Source organism: Mus caroli, unplaced genomic scaffold (assembly GCF_978045245.1).
Source record: "Mus caroli unplaced genomic scaffold, Mus_caroli_1 scaffold_5, whole genome shotgun sequence".
Lineage (NCBI taxonomy): Eukaryota > Metazoa > Chordata > Mammalia > Rodentia > Muridae > Mus > Mus caroli.
The window spans coordinates 39,247,807-39,260,551 of record NW_028227260.1 but is presented as its reverse complement, the minus strand read 5'-3'; the positions used below and the strand labels follow the sequence as shown (position 1 = coordinate 39,260,551).

Here is a 12,745-nt window from a genome sequence, read left to right as displayed (position 1 = left end):
AGTCCATTCTCAAATTATTCTTCATCCATTCATTTACAGAGAGAAATACTGTGAATGCTTAGATTTGAAGAGTAGCATTAATATTCCTGAAAATTTCTAAAGGTGTAAACCTCTATACAAATTTAACTTTTTATATACATACACTCTCCATTTACAGATATAACAAATACATACACACACATATATATATATATATATATAAAATGACAGATTAAGAAACACAAAGCATTTCTTTTTTAAGAGTGTTCTTATTGCAGAGAGTCATAGAGGTTTCTTAGTTTACTCTCAACTCAAATGTTGCTAATAGTGTTCTTCAGATGGATTTGTATAACAAAACCACCAAAAGGGTATCATTTGACAAATACAGTATGTATATTTCCCTCCTCTAATTTAAACAAAGAATAATAAATGAAATTTTATATTGAATTTTGGCAAAATACAGTCATGGGTCATAATATGTTTCTATCCTTGATACAGTTACAGTCTTGGGTAAGGGCAACTATTGATAATATAGTTTTTTTTTTTCTTTCCTAGTATATCTGTCTTGTTCATTTATCATGAAATACAGCTATATAAAATAAAAATTTTAACTTCTACCAGGTTGTTCTTCTAAGAGAGAGGAAATGTGAACAAACAATTGTAGTACCTGTATATGAGCCAGTAGTGAATGCACAAAGATGTAGCAGGGCATTTTTATTGTGTTGGAGCTAAAGGAAATGTCCTAATGGGAAGAGAACTAGTTCTTGTTTGAGGGAAATTTGCCTTAAATTTAGCAAACATTTATTGAAATCTTATTATGAGCTAGACATGAACACCAACATTTTCTAATCTAATTTTGTTTAATCTCATTTGATCTTAGTAAATATATGAAGTAGGTAATATTTATTTTCATGATTAGAAGGGTGCAAATGGAACCTTAGAAAGTTGAGGCAACTTGAAAAATAGATGCTAGATTCTAGAACTATTTTTCTGTGATAATTATATGCTTCATCTTGGCAGATAAAATCACATATTTGGGTTTATACATATATATTTTTTTCCTTCATATGACATAAACCATACGAGATAGTGCTAAGAGTGTGCGGTGGTTTGTATATGCTCAGCCCAGGGAGTGGCATTATTAGAAGAGGTGGCATTGTTTGAGTAGGTGTGGTCTTGTTGGAGTAGGTGTGTCACTGTGGGCATAGGCTTTAAGACCCTAATTCTAGCTGTCTGGAAGCAAGTATTCTGCTAGCAGTCTTCAGATGAAGATGTAGAACTCTCAGCTCCTTCTGCACCATGCCTGCCTGGATGTTGCCATGCTCCCACCTTGATGATAATGGACTGAACCTCTGAACCTGTAATCCAGCCCCAATTAATTGTTGTACTTTGTAAGACATGCTTTGGTCATGGAGTCTGTTCAAAGCAGTAAAATTCTAACTAAGACAGAGTGTAAAGCCAGTAGACTGAGTCCTTTCTTTTATTCCAGAGAGTTTTGTATATGGTATGTTTTATATGGCATAGCTTGGTAATGTGTATTCTAAGAATAAAATTGCAAATATATCATATTTCACTACCAAAGAGTGGTAAAAGTAGATAAACCATCATCAAATTGGTGCCTCATCTCCCTGGAAATTCAAGTTAGAGTATTATGTCCACAATAACCATTTTAGTAGTCATTGAAAATTCCTAACTACCAAATATCTAAAGAACACAATAAACCAGACTGTTGAGTGGAGACAGCAGCATTTTATCTGAGGCAAAGAAAATCCATTAATACAAAATCCAGGAGAAATAGTTAAAAAAATAAATGGATTTTAATGGCATAGTTATTTTCTGCATTTAGAACTGTAATCTGGGTTAATTGATGTGCAACAGTGTCAAACCTTGAATTCTGACCTTTAAGCTTTTTTGTCATTTACCTTTCTAAAGAAACCCACTACTCTTTCATAATCAATCATAATAAAACTGATACAAAACCAAGAATCTGTAATGTGATATTAGTTCTCTAGCTCAACTTATCAACTATACAAAGTTGTTTATACTCACAGACATATATTTATACTTTTGTCCTGGTTTTTCTACTCTTGCTTGGATAATAGCTAAGTGGAATTGATTAGAAACTGTTGCCTTTACTTTTCTTGTGACAATTGCCCTATTATGACTCAGCTTTTCCCACTTCAACCATTGTATTCAATCTTTGTATGATCAATTCTTTTAAAAGCTTCATGGCTGTTGTGATGGTTTGTATATCCTTGGACCAGGGAGTGGCACCATCTGAAGGTGTGGCCTTGTTGGAATAGGTGTGACCTGGTTGGAATGGGTGTGTCACTGTGGGTGTGGGTATAAGATCCTCACCCTAGTTGCCTGGAAGTCAGTCTTCCACTAGCAACCTTTGGATGAAGACACAGAACTCTCAGCTCCTCCTGTGCCATGCCTGCCTGGATAATGCCATGCTCCCACCTTGATGATAATGGACTGAAACTCTGAACCTGTAAGCCAGCCCCAATTAATTTTTTTTTTAATAAATCTTGCCTTGGTCATGGTGTCTGTTCACAGCAGTAAAATCCTAACTAAGACTATTCTAACTTGTATTTATTTTATTTTTCTATTTTATTTTATTATTATTTATTTATTTATTTGATTTTTTGAGACAGGGTTTCTCTGTATAGCCCTGGCTCTCCTGGAACTCACTCTGTAGAAGACCAGGCTGGTCTTGAACTCAGAAATCCACCTTCCTCTGCCTCCCGAGTGCTGGGAGTATTCTAACTTTTATAATCCCAAGATTATTTTCAGTTTTATTAATCATCCCTAGATTCCAATGGAATCATAGACCCTTTTGTCAAAAAGTATAATTTGGCTCATGAAACTTTGCTAATATCTTATGTTAGCATAGCATTGAACATGACAGTATTCAGGTTTCACAATATACTAATTGTTCTTTTCTGGTAAGTTTGATGAAATTATAATATTTTACACAGAAGTAAATAGAAATTAATATTCAAAGTCATTCTCTGATTTTGTCAGATTTTTGCTAATATTTTAGTCTATTTTGCATGTAAGTAGAGTGTTGATTCATGCCAACCCTTGAGAATTACCTGGCCTAGCAAACACATGGTCAAAAGAAGAAAATTATTCCATGTAAATTTCTTATAAGAGTTTTCTTTACTGATTTCTTGTCTCTAACTACCCAATTAGCAATATCTGTTTGCTTCTGGTGTAAAGTGTTCAAGCCCTCAAAGCTACCTTCATCATTTGATAATATTGTTTCCTTTGGAATTGACAGAAACAAAAACAGCTTTAAGGTATGCTTTCAGCCTCTATCATTACTGCTAATTAGTTTTTTCCCCTTAGACTCATATTACTTCTAGCACTTTCTGCTGATTAAAAAGAGCTTAGAAAATTCACTGCATAATAATATCAAATTTGAGGATGAAGCATATTTGGATTGCTATGTTTAGATATTCTATAACTTTCATAGATTACAAAACAGGTATTTTGATTGTAAATGATAGAATGATTGTGGTGTAAGCCATACAACGGTGCTGTTAAAAATAATAATGTGGTATATATTAGAATATCATTAATAATTAAAAGAATGGAAACAAGAGGCAGAACAAAAGTGATGATTCTCTCTGCAAAGTAGTCATTAGACCCTGCCAAACTTTATGCATTTCTACTCATACTATGCCACAGGAAATATACATAAAATCAACTTATCTATTCACTATTAGTACAAGAATGTATATAGTAATAATAGCTTAAAAGAATTAAGGCTATTTTGGATTGAAAAATAATTATTTTCTGGTGACCCAATTATATCTTGCAGAATTATTAAAATATTTCAAAAATTTAAATCAAAGAGCAGTTATTTTGGTTGGTATTTGTAGTGGCTATTCCTGGTTGTCAACTTGACTATATTTGGAATGAACTACAATCCAGAATTGGAAGGCTCACCAGTGACCCTTATCTGGAGGCTTGGAGATCCTTATCTGGATCTTGGTATGGAGATCTTGAGCCATAGTGGTTATGGATTCCAGAAGATTAAATCTCCGAGTTTAAGGAGATTTAATCTGGGCTAAACCTTTCATCTGGGATTAAAGGTGTGGTGGAACACACCTTTAATCTGGGTTACACCTTCTGCTGGAGACAATATAAGGACATTGGAAGAAGGGAGTCTAGCTCTTGCTCCTTCACCTGCTTGCCATGTGAGACTGAGTAACTGCTAGATCCTTGGACTTCCATTCACAGCTGCGACTGAACCATTGTTGGGAATTGGGCTGCGGACTGTAAGTCATCAATAAATTCTTTTACTATATAGAGACTATCCATAAGTTCTGTGACTCTAGAGAACCCTGACTAATACAGAATTTGGTACCAGGAGTGGTTCTAGAGTAACAGAAGTACAAGGATGAATCTTTTAAAATACTGGAATTGGCTTGTTGAGCCACCAGCACTTTCAACTACTGAAACCTCTCCAGATTCTCTCCCTCCTGGAAGCTCAGAGAATTTTGAAGACCCATGGTTGAAACTATATTTCAAACTTAAAGAAGCTAATGCCCTTGATTTTCTTAATGAATTAGGTGATTCAGTGCACAAAGCTTTCTACAAGATGGGGAAAAAATCAGAAAATGATTTTACTGGCTGGCTGCTCTTAGTATCTGGGGAAAAAATGATGAATGAAAGGAAGGAGTTGTGTGATAAAATCGAAAGGCTCCAGACACAAGTAAACGATCTAAAAGTTGCTAAGTGCGTCCTTGAAGTGAATCTTCTCTCTTGCAGCAATAGAGCTCAAGTTGCAGAAAATCAAACTGAAACCCTCATTGTAAGGTTGGCTGAACTACAGCGAAAATTTAAGTCTCAGCCTCAGAATGTGTCCACAGTTAAAGTAAGGGCACTAATTGGCAAAGAATGGGATCCTATAACTTGGAACGGGGATGTGTGGGAAGACCATGTTGAAGCTGAGAATTTTGAATCTTCAGATTCTCAAGGGTTTGCCCCACCTGAGGAAGTAGTACCCTCAGCCCCACCCCTTGAAATAATGCCTTCCCCACATGAGGAAATTAATTTTGCAGAGTCTGATAAACCAGCAATGACTTTCACTACTGATGTTTCTCAAGGCCCACCAATAGTTTCTTCTAGACCTGTAACCAGACTCAAAGCAAAACAGGCTCCTAGAGGGGAGGTAGAAAGTGTAGTCCATGAGGAAATTCGCTACACTACTAAGGAGCTTAATGAGTTTGCTAATTCATTCAAACAGCAACCTGGTGAATATGTGTGGGAATGGATTTTAAGGGTGTGGGATAAGGGTGGAAGGAACATAAAACTAGAGCAGGCTGAGTTTATTGACATGGGTCCTCTGAGTAGAGATTCTAGGTTTAATATGGAAGCTCGCATGGTTAAAAAAGGTGTCAAAAGTTTGTTTGAATGGTTGGCTGATGTGTTTATCAAAAGATGGCCTACTGGAAATGACTTGGAGATGCCTGATATTCCATGGCTTAGTGTTGATGAAGGGATTTTAAGACTTAGGGAAATTGCAATGCTAGAGTGGATATATTGTGTAAAGCCTAATTGTCCACAATGGGAAGGTCCAGAAGATATGCCCTTCACCAGCTCTATAAGACGCAAATTGGTGAGAGGGGCACCAGCACATTTGAAGGGTTTTGTTCTTTCCCTTTTCCTTGTGCCAGATCTTAGCATTGGAGATGCTTCTGCTCAATTATATGAATTAAATTCACTGGGTTTAGTTGGATTCCGAGGTAACAAGGGCCAGGTGGCAGCATTGAATCGTCGGAGACAAGGTGATTCTAGTTATTATAATGGACAGCGTAGACAAAAGAATGTTTATAATAACATACCCCATAATGGTCAGCACAGGAGAGGTGAAACTTATAATGGCATGACTCGCTTGGACCTTTGGTACTGGCTAATCAATCATGGTGTTTCCAGGAATGAAATACATAGGAAGCCTACTGCATATTTGTTTGATCTGTATAAGCAGAAAAATTCTCAAACAAATGAAAGAAAGGCTACTTAGATCGTGGTAAACAGCAATCTCGGCCAGTGAATCAATTTCCAGACTTGAGCCAGTTTGCAAATCCAGAACCCCTTGAATGAAGGGGTGGCCAGGTTCCCCTGAGGAAGGATCCTGATAAGACACGCAAAGGTTTTGCTGTTACCCTTTCTCCAGTTCTTCCCCAGAGGGACCTACGGCCTTTTACAAGGGTAACTGTACACTGGGGAAAAGGAAATAATCAGACTTTTCGGGGTCTGCTGGATACTGGTTCTGAGTTGACACTGATCCCAGGAGATCCCAAGAAACATTGTGGCCCTCCAGTTAAAGTAGGGGCCTATGGAGGGCAGGTGATTAATGGAGTTTTGACTGATGTCCGACTCACAGTAGGTCCAGTAGGTCCCCGGACACATCCTGTGGTGATTTCCCCAGTTCCAGAATGTATAATTGGGATAGATATACTTAGAAACTGGCAGAATTCTCATATTCGTTCCCTGAACTGTAGAGTGAGGGCTATTATGGTTGGAAAGGTCAAATGGAAGCCTTTAGAGTTGCCTCTGCCAAAGAAAATAGTGAATCAAAAACAGTATCGTATTCCTGGAGGCATTGCAGAAATTACTGCCACTATCAAGGACTTGAAAGATGCAGGGGTGGTGGTTCCCACCACATCTCCGTTTAACTCTCCTATCTGGCCAGTGCAGAAAACAGATGGATCATGGAGAATGACAGTTGATTATCGAAAACTAAATCAGGTAGTAACTCCAATTGCAGCTGCTGTACCAGATGTAGTTTCGTTACTTGAGCAAATTAACACATCTCCTGGCACCTGGTATGCGGCTATTGATGTGGCAAATGCCTTCTTCTCAGTACCTGTCCATAAGGACCACCAGAAGCAATTTGCTTTCAGTTGGCAAGGCCAACAGTATACCTTCACAGTTTTGCCTCAAGGATATATTAACTCTCCTGCCCTGTGTCATAATTTAGTTAGAAGGGATCTCGATCATTTGGATCTTCCACAAAATATCACATTGGTGCACTATATTGATGACATTATGCTGATTGGACCAAGTGAGCAGGAAGTAGCAACCACTTTGGACTCATTGGTAACACATATGCGTATCAGAGGATGGGAAACAAATCCAACCAAAATTCAAGGACCATCTACCTCAGTGAAATTCTTTGGAGTCCAGTGGTGTGGGGCATGCAGAGATATTCCTTCTAAGGTGAAAGATAAGTTATTGCACCTGGCCCCTCCTACAACCAAGAAAGAAGCACAACGTTTAGTGGGTCTATTTGGATTCTGGAGACAACACATCCCTCACTTGGGTGTGTTACTTAGGCCTATTTACCAAGTGACTCAGAAAGCTGCTAGCTTTGTGTGGGGCCTGGAACAGGAGAAGGCACTTCAACAGGTCCAGGCTGCTGTGCAGGCTGCTCTACCACTTGGACCATATGACCCAGCAGACCCGATGGTACTTGAGGTGTCTGTGGCTGATAGAGATGCTGTTTGGAGCCTCTGGCAGGCCCCTGTAGGTGAATCACAGAAAAGACCTTTGGGATTTTGGAGCAAAGCTCTACCATCATCTGCAGACAACTATTCTCCCTTTGAAAAACAGTTCTTGGCCTGCTATTGGGCCTTAGTGGAAACTGAACGTTTGACAATAGGACACCAAGTTACTATGCGACCTGAACTACCCATCATGAGCTGGGTACTATCAGACCCTGCAAGTCATAAAGTGGGACGCACACAGCAGCAGTCTATTATCAAATGGAAGTGGTATATACGTGATCGGGCCAGAGCAGGTCCTGAAGGCACAAGCAAGTAACATGAAGAAGTTGCTCAAATGCCTATGGTTTCTACTCCTGTTACAATGCCATCTGCTGCCAAGCATGCGCCTATAGCCTCATGGGGTGTTCCCTATGATCGACTGACTGAAGAGGAAAAGACTAGGGCCTGGTTTACTGATGGCTCTGCACGTTATGCAGGCACCACCCAGAAGTGGACAGCTGCAGCATTACAACCCCTTTCTGGGACAACTCTGAAAGACACAGGTGAAGGAAAATCTTCACAGTGGGCAGAACTTCGGGCAGTACACATGGTATTACAGTTTGTTTGCAAGAAGAAATGGCCAGATGTACGATTATTCACTGACTCATGGGCTGTAGCCAATGGATTGGCTGGATGGTCAGGGACTTGGAAAGATCACAATTGGAAAATTGGTGAAAAAGACATCTGGGGAAGAACTATGTGGATAGATCTCTCCAAATGGGCAAAGGATGTGAAGATATTTGTGTCCCATGTAAATGCTCACCAAAAGGTGACTTCAGCCGAGGAGGAGTTCAATAATCAAGTGGATAAGATGACCCGTTCTGTGGACAGTCAGCCTCTCTCCCCAGCCATCCTTGTCATTGCTCAATGGGCACATGAACAAAGTGGCCATGGTGGTCGAGATGGAGGTTATGCTTGGGCTCAGCAACACGGGCTTCCACTCACCAAGGCTGACCTGGCTACAGCTGCTGCTGATTGCCAGATCTGCCAACAGCAGAAACCAACACTGAGCCCCAGATATGGCACCATTCCTCGAGGTGACCAGCCAGCAACCTGGTGGCAGGTTGACTACATTGGACCACTTCCTTCATGGAAAGGACAGCGTTTTGTTCTTACTGGAGTAGATACTTATTCTGGTTATGGATTTGCCTTCCCTGCACGTAATGCCTCTGCTAAAACCACCATTCATGGACTGACAGAATGCCTTATCTATCGTCATGGTATTCCACACAGTATTGCTTCTGACCAAGGAACTCATTTCACAGCCAGAGAAGTACGACAGTGGGCCCACGATCATGGAATTCACTGGTCTTACCACATTCCCCATCATCCTGAAGCAGCTGGCCTGATAGAAAGATGGAATGGCCTTTTGAAGACGCAGTTACAGTGCCAATTAGGTGGTAACAGCTTGGAAGGCTGGGGTAGAGTTCTTCAGAAGGCAGTATATGCTTTGAATCAGCGCTCAATATATGGTACAGTTTCACCCATAGCCAGGATTCATGGGTCCAGGAATCAAGGGGTGGAAAAGGGAATAGTTCCACTTACTATCACTCCTAATGACCCTCTAGGAAAATTTTTGCTTCCTGTCCCCATAACTCTAGGTTCTGCTGGCTTAGAAGTTTTAGCTCCAGAGAGGGGAGTGCTCCTACCAGGAGCTACAACAAACATTCCATTGAATTGGAAGCTCAGACTTCCCCCTGGTCATTTTGGGCTTCTAATGCCCTTAAACCAACAGGCTAAAAAAGGAATAACCGTGTTAGGAGGAGTGATAGATCCAGATTACCATGGGGAAATTGGATTACCTCTTCACAATGGAGGTAAACAAGATTATGTCTGGAGTGTAGGAGATCCCTTAGGGCGTCTCCTAGTACTACCATGTCCTGTGATTAAAGTCAATGGGAAACTACAACAGCCTAATCCAAGCAGGATGACAAAGGATGCAGACCCATCAGGAATGAAGGTATGGGTCAATCCTCCAGGAAAAGAGCCAAGACCTGCTGAGGTGCTGGCCGAAGGTGAAGGAAATACAGAATGGGTAGTAGAGGAAGGTAGTTATAAATACCAATTAAGGCCACGTAACCAGTTGCAGAAACGAGGATTATAAAGTAATATGAATGCCCCATTGTAAATTTACAAATGCGTTTGTGATTGTACGAGGGATAGTTATATCATGTTAGGCGTATTCACAACCTTGTTATTGTTTCATGTGAACATGAGATATTATTTGTGTCAAGTTGACAAGGGGTGGATTGTAGTGGCTATTCCTGGTTGTCAACTTGACTATATTTGGAATGAACTACAATCCAGAATTGGAAGGCTCACCAGTGACCCTTATCTGGAGGCTTGGAGATCCTTATCTGGATCTTGGTATGGAGATCTTGAGCCATAGTGGCTATGGATTCCAGAAGATTAAATCTCCGAGTTTAAGGAGATTTAATCTGGGCTAAGCCTTTCATCTGGGATTAAAGGTGTGGTGGAACACACCTTTAATCTGGGCTACACCTTCTGCTGGAGACAATATAAGGACATTGGAAGAAGGGAGTCTAGCTCTTGCTCCTTCGCCTGCTTGCTGTGTGAGACTAACTGCTAGATCCTTGGACTTCCATTCACAGCTGCAACTGAACCATTGTTGGGAATTGGGCTGCTGTGTGAGACTGAGTAACTGCTAGATCCTTGAACTTCCATTCACAGCTGCGACTGAACCATTGTTGGGAATTGGGCTGCGGACTGTAAGTCATCAATAAATTCTTTTACTATATAGAGACTATCCATAAGTTCTGTGACTCTAGAGAACCCTGACTAATACAGTATTCAAAAACTAGCAATTAGTAAATGATATATTGCCCACATTGATATCCACTTGAACCACTGTAGACATGGGAAACCAAGTCTGAGCAAAAACAAAACAGTGCAAAACAAAACAAAATAATACAGCAAATTTACTCCAAGTGTCAAATATTAAACTAACTTGGGGATAATTAGGTCACAAAAGGCAACTTTTATTTCCCTGTAAGTACCCTTAGCATACACAATATCACACTGAATGTAACTCGCTGGCACTCATTCCTAAAGATATCAAAACTTACAACTCAAATGGCAGTCCACAGAAATCACTGTTGTCCATTAGGAAGTACTTCTATCTGATTGACAATGATAATTTCATTTCAGTTTAGGAAGCACATGCAATGATATCAAATTATCTGTATTCCAGGTTTAATTCCAACAATTAAGATGTGACTCTGTACAACCAGCATTTGTGCTTTTGTAAATATGAGATTAGTCACATATACTTACTTTTGTGATAAATATGATAACTCAAAAAACCCTATTTTTTAGGAGAGACTAAGTTTTTTTTTTCATTTTGGGATTATTTTTCCACCCTTAAATTAGTTGTTTATTGGCAGTGGGTTGTAAGTGATGGAAGAATTAGCATTTATAGATAGTACCACACACCAGTATTCAGGGCAGCAAGAGTGATGGGAAAGAGCCTGAAGGCCCCTCTCCTCAGTAGCAAGTGAGTAGTCAGAGGCCTGGAGTGCTGATGGGTTAGCCTTAGACCACTTCAGCTCACTAGGAATGGTTAGAAATAGTTTCACTGACTCTGGCTCCAGATTGAACATTTGGGATGTACTTATCTTGACAAGCAAGGCTTTTGTTCAGGGGTTGCTTGATCTACTCCTCCTGGGAAGATGTTACTTTCTCCTTCTTCCCTTCTCTGGCCTCAAGAGCAAAGGCCTGCATGGCTTGGTCATGGGAGAAAGTTAAGGCCCACGGCTTCAGCAGGGACCACTTACTAATAGCATTGAAGTTGATGGGAAACTTTTTGTCACTCTTCTCTCCAGACATGAAAATGACTCCAGGGTTTGGAGGGGGCATTGTGTGATGAAGTACTGTGAAAGTTGTCATGGCAATTTTCTGGGTGAAAGTATGGCCTGGGGTCCCCATGTTGAGCTTCAGGAACATGCCTTCCAGATAGACATGGCAGTCACTTGTAGTCTTGTATCCAGCCAATAGCTTTCCAGTTGAATACTGGCAGTGCTTCAATCCATGGTCCCCATCACAGAGGATTTCAGGCACCACTATGGGTACAATGTCTTTCTGGTAGCCAATCCTGGCATAATGAGCCAGAACATTTGTATTTTCCATGATGCCAATGGCTGAGAGAGTATGTTAGCCAATCTTTAACATGCAAAGACTCTTCAAAGACTCTGCTCTCTCCTTCTTATATTGGGAACAGAGTTTAGACTATCCATTCAGCTTACTATTGGTTCCTGCAAGGGACACCATACACTTATCTACCTTAATGCCCGCAACACTGGATTTGGACTTGATAAACTGGGGAGAAGGCAAGTTCATCACTTCTATTCTGATATGCTGTTTGATGGAAGAGAATCACCTACACACACCTGAGCCAACACAAGGATTCACAAGGTCCCCAGCAGTCAGCAGTAGCTGGAGGTAGAATCATTGTTTCTTACTGTCAAAGGACTGCAGTCACTTTATAGTACCTGACCCAGAGCAAATTTTGACCCAGCACTAGTGCTGTGTATATGTAGGGCATGGACAGCACACTTCTGGCACAGGAGAGGGTGAATCGGCCTGGTATAGTAGTGGGGAGATGAAAGGACTGAGGAGTGAACAAGGCTAAGGTCACAAGAACCCTGTTCTGGGGGTGGGGGGGGCTTGCTTTGTTTATTATTAGAAGAAAAACAAAGATACAGGTGGGATATACTTCTTTATATTCCAAATGGGCTCAGATAAAGTCCTGTTTGGGAGAAGCTAAATGAGTAGTAGATTTTTTTACTGCAGTATTTCATTTGATATGTACTACTTATGAATGAGAATATACTTCTTACATGATTATAGAGAAGAAAATGCTACCAAGTAGAATTACTTGAATGTGACCAAGGAATATTATGTGTGCACAGCATATATTTTGTCTATGTAAAATACCTAAATATCTCATGGAAATAAGAATTATTGTTTTGGATATCAAGGATCATTGAAAAAAATGGTTATCAATCATTTCTCCAAAGTTTCAGAAAAGTGAAAAAATCTATACTGAAATAGCTTCCTGAATACAATGAATATGGTTACAATCAGAGGTTTTACAAGACAGTTAAAGCAAAAAAAAAAATGTCCATTGTGGATCTTTATTCAGGCAGAAAATGAAAAGTAGACAAGTTATTGAAAGAACTGATTAT

General features: G+C 39.9%; 1 pseudogene; it reads right to left on the bottom strand.

Moving 5' to 3' along the window:
- Window positions 1–11,111: 11,111 nt before the first annotated feature.
- On the bottom strand, window positions 11,112–12,005 carry LOC110286784 (fructose-bisphosphate aldolase A pseudogene; annotated as a pseudogene).
- Between the last annotated feature and the right edge of the window lie 740 nt (window positions 12,006–12,745).